This window comes from Pteropus vampyrus, unplaced genomic scaffold (genome assembly GCF_000151845.1).
Source record: "Pteropus vampyrus isolate Shadow unplaced genomic scaffold, Pvam_2.0 Scaffold6, whole genome shotgun sequence".
NCBI classification, from domain to species: Eukaryota; Metazoa; Chordata; class Mammalia; order Chiroptera; family Pteropodidae; genus Pteropus; species Pteropus vampyrus.
This window is the reverse complement of record NW_011888787.1, coordinates 9,384,479-9,389,471: the sequence shown is the minus strand read 5'-3', so window position 1 is coordinate 9,389,471 and position 4,993 is coordinate 9,384,479. Positions and strand designations below refer to the sequence as shown.

General features: G+C 41.7%; 1 pseudogene; it reads left to right on the top strand.

Annotated features, from left to right (window-relative positions):
* The first annotated feature begins 4,554 nt into the window (after positions 1-4,554).
* LOC111745567 lies at positions 4,555-4,670 on the top strand (annotated as a pseudogene).
* Positions 4,671-4,993: the final 323 nt, after the last annotated feature.

Here is a 4,993-nt window from a genome sequence, read left to right as displayed (position 1 = left end):
AAAAAAAAAATGGGTCATTGCATTGTGACAAAAAGACATTCACTGAAAATACAGCAATTAAGAAAAGTTTGAGCTCCAATGGTCTCAAATGCCCAAAGGAGGCTTGTATTTGCAGAGTGTGGGTGCCAGAAGCAGACAGACTGACAAAGCAACACAAGCTCCGCCACCAGCCCACCAGGGACACGTTTAAGAATTCAATCAGACAGAAGGAAATAGGCTGAAAGCCACTGACGGAGGGGACATGAGGCCTGGGGGGGAGAAAAGGCTGTTTTCTACATTACCAGCATTAATCGAAACATTTGGGAACCACTAGTCCCAGGACCTAAAAATAGGGCATTGCAACAAAAGATTCAATAGTAAAGGTTTTATTTATGAAGTTTCATTTTTGCCTAAATGATATGAAAATAGATAGGACTCATATTAGGTAAATTCAAAATTTCTCGCACACATATATTTACACAAAATTGGAAGCCTTCATAAATGAAACTAGCAAAAAAAATGATGGTTGTTGAAGCTGGATGGTAGGTACCAAAGTGTTTGTTGTATTAGCCTTTGCTTAGTCTTTGTGTTTTAAAATTTCCATAAAAAGAGGGAGAGGAGCAGCGTTGATTTCATTGGAGGCAGACAGTTTTTGATAGTTATTCTTCCTTTACACAGCTCATTTCATAAAAATTTTAACCGAGCTTCCCCATGTCTCTAAGTCATGGAACCGAAAGCACAGCAGATATTGCCAAGCTCGCTCTGATTCTCTCCATGCTTGTGTGGAAAGCAGAAGGCTGCTCTAGGCAGAAGACAATGCCAGGCACAGGGGAAATGAGTGGGCAGCGGGCTGAAGGGGGTTAAAAAAAAAAAAAACAAGACAAAAGCAGCCCCTCCACTGAAATGCACGGGGAAGTCCCTCACTCTGGGACGAGCTCATCTGTACTAGAGGGCCACCAGTACCCCAAGGAATATTCAAGACACTAACTTTAGTTCAGTTCACAAAGCATTCATCGGACACCCACCATGAGCCAGGTCTGGGTGCTAAGCATGGAGCCTATCACTATGAATAAGTGCCACCATCTGCTGTAGCCAAAGTTTGATTGTCTTTAAAAGTTGAAGAATATTGACTGAATTGTCTGCAAAGTCAGTCGTCGTAGCAAGTGTTAACCTAATGAAGAAAAATCTTCAAAGACAAATTCTCCAATGTTGCTGCAGAGTCTGCGTGCAGAGCAGGTGAGCTGATATCATGCTAGCCTCCCTTCTTAACAACAATTTTTAGGAAGCAAGGCAAAACTTTGCTTTTCCAGGGAGTATCAGTTTGGTCAAGATACACACTTTGGATGGGCTAATTTCCAAGGTTCATAGTACGTAACAACAAAGTGGAACACAGTGAGAAAGATATTCGTGCCAATCCCATTTTGGAACAAATATCTGAAAAAATCACGAGGGTCATTAGCTCTGGTCTTTCTTGGTTCTGTTGCTGTGGGGAATGGGGAATGAAGCGGTGAGGAAATAAGCCAGGATTGGGGATGGGCACTGCAATACCTTATCCATCTAAAGCAATGCTCCCTTCCCCCTTCTTTTCCTTCTTAACAGCTGGCCCAAAGAACCTAAACTTAGCAAGGGCAAGCTGTAGGAAACCAGATAGTGCATTCTACAGTTGGATAGGAAATACTGGGCTCAGTGTGTTTAAGGTTAAGATTAATTCCTCACTTCCTCTGAGTCTATTTTAAAGACAGAGCAAAGGATGGCATATGCTTTCTTCTAACAAAATAACAGATGATCAAAGGATAAACATGATCCGTATGTCAAACCCTCTTACTGCTGTGGCCCTCTGCACACAGAATGAAAAAAAAAAAAAAGTATTTTATCACTGTGGTTAAAACTTGGTTGTCTGTGTTTATTCAGAAAGTTCATTAGTGGCCACAGGCAGAAAAATGGTGAATCAAGATTGACTGAATTGACAGGAGCCAGTAGAACAAAGGAAGAATTTAGTGGTATTGTTCCTCAGCAACAAACAAAGACCACAAGGCTCTCTCTTGGCAAGCAAGAGTTGACAATTTAAGTCTGTGAGACTTGGTGCCTGAGAGCAAAAATCTGCCTGCTACCGAGGTGTCGAAATAATGTTTCCGATTTGCAGTTACAATTCTAATTAATGTTGGCTCATTATTATTCCCTGTGTCCTGTAAACAAGAGCTCTCTTTCTGTACAGCCACTCATTAGGGCTGATTTAATTGAATTTCAGAAGGAAAGGAATGACTGCCTTGGGAAGTAAAGGACCGAAGGCTTCTGAAAGAGTAGTGTTTCACAAGTGACACACGGGACGAATGAGAGCAGACCCTTTTTCTCCAGAGTGGTTTATATGGCTCATCACTAATTGTTTTCGCCACAGTCTGCTTTTGTCTTGCTCCTCTGAAGTAGTAATTTTTTATGTTCCTCTGAGCTTTGGCCCCTTTTGAGTTTTTCAAGACACTATATATCTGGGAGAAATGTCATTCAATCTATGAACCTTTCAGTAAAAAGAAAATCAGCTCCGAAATTGGCAGGCAATACGATTCTATTGATTCCAAATTCTATTGTTAGTGCTCTAAAGTGCTTTTTCAATCAAAGCACTTTTAACTCTGGATAGAACCTGATCTTTCTTTGAATAGGGTGTAATTATCAAAACCATCCATTCAATCATTCACCCACTTATTCCACAAATACTTCTTGAGTTGCTAATATGTGTTGGACTCAGCTCTGGACACTGGGGGTTAGAGTTGAAGAAGTCACAAAAGATGCCTGCTCTCAGAGAGATTATACCCAGTGCAGGGATTCCATCTACTGCAGGTGCAGACACAAGTACAAAGGCTACAGGGCAAGAACAAGCATAGGAAGTTCAAGAAGCAGCAAGTGGGCCAGCAGGGCTGGTGCATAGGGAGTGTGGACGGAGGGAGGGCTGTTATGGAGGGGTCGATGCCAAACCCTGCAGGGCCTTCCTTGTAGACCAAGGGTCTGAGTTTTATCCTCAGTGCAGGGTGAGAGCAGGTGGTAGGGAAGGACCTTAAACAAAAGAGTCACATGATCTGGTCTGAATTTTTAACTCTCTGGCTGCTGTGTAGAGAATGTATTAGAGAAAGAGAAAGAGTGGAAATAATGAAACCTGTTAGATCGCTATTATAAATTCACACGAGAAAGAACATAAAAATAATAAGACAAGAACAGTTAGTGTGTACTGAGTACTGAGTGGACGCCAGACATTGTGCTAAGCTGTTTGCATGCGTGGCCTCATTCATTTCTCCTAAAACCCCGACGGGAAGTTAAGAAAGAGTAACTCATCCAAGGTCACCAGTGGTGAATCTGGAGGCAAACCCAGGCAATCTGACTTCCACGTTCACCTGCCGTGGAACTTCAGCAATGAACGCTAGGTGAACTCTGGAAAGATATCCATCTAGGGCAGCCACACACACCCCCTTTGACATCTCTGACGAAGTCCTAGAATTGGAAATGACCTGCTCTGGTAATTCTGGTTTAATTATTATTCCATTGTATGTCTTTGTGGATCTGTGTATAATTAAATAATTTACACACTTTCTTGCCTAGTGACAGCCTTTACCTTTGAGTATTTCCTCGAGTGACTTGATTTCAGCCTCCGATAGAAGCAGATGATCACTGCTGGGAATCTCGGCCATTTTCTTTTTTTTTTTTTTTAGCCCAAACAATCATTGATTTGATAGTCACCACTCAGCTAGTAACAAGACAACAGTGTTTGCTTTGGAGTGTCCCCCAAGTATTCCTGGGGTTCTCTGAGGGGAGTAACCACATTCCACAATCCTTGCTAGGATGCATTGGTCACCTCTGCTGGACATCTGCTCTCCAAAAGGTGACTGACCCAGCACCCTCAGATCCTCTGCTCTCTCTCTCGCCTGGTTCCCTAAACTGACTCATCCCCCCACAGCTACCAGGACCTCAGCCCCACCTGAGGGTGCCTGGTCCCCAGCAGCATTCCACGGAGGAGCAAAGGTGTCGGTGGCCTCACTAAGAGAAGACCCAGACACAAGCCACCTGAAAGTCTGTCTCCCAAGGAGACAGTAGTTATCCAATTTAGAAATACCATCTGCGTCTAAAGTATTTGCCTCTTGTTTTCAGCATAAACTTCTGGGTTTTCCCAAACATAATCAGTGACTATTTATTCTAAAATTATGTGACAACTGTGAGATGGGAAATGAGCAGGTGGGCTCATCTGTGACTGACCTGCTCCTTCTATTGCTAAGAAATGTTGGCAGCTTTAAATATGGCTTTCTTTCCAAAAACCACTCTAAGTTCCCTGTTAGCAGGCACTCTGCCTCGTTTACAGTAGAAAAATTCAAAAATATTGCTAAGTACCACAATAAATTATGGTACAATAAAATATGAGTCAACCATTTAAAAATTGTCTCAGAAAAATACATAATGACACAGGAAGATGTTTATGACATGTTGGAAAGTATAAAAAGAAAGTTATCGGACGTGGTTCCATAGTGTAGCGGTTAGCACGTCTGTTTTACATACAGAAGGTCCTCGGTTCGTGCCCCAGTGGAACCACAGTCCACGGTCTATGGCCGTGCCACCCTGAACAAGCCCGATGTCTGATCTCGGAAGCTAAACAGGGTCAGGCCTGGTTAGTACTTGGATGGCAGACCACCTAGGAAGACCAGGGGCTGTAGACGTAAAAAATAATAACAAATAAATTTAATAAAAGCAAGTTATCAAAAAGTAATATATATCCATACATATATGTATGGATATATATATGGATTTCTGATCATTTTTATTAACATTTTATTATCTGCATTTTCTAATAGTTTATAATAAAAATAGTTTATAATATGTAAAAAATTCAATTAAAATATTCATTGAAATCATCAAGGAGCTGAAAGAAGACTTGTAGACCAGAGTCTAATCTCCACGTAGGACTTGGCTGTCCTTAGGCCAGTACTAGTCAGTAGAAATATAATAACAGGAGACAAGAGCAAGGGCCAACTATGTAATT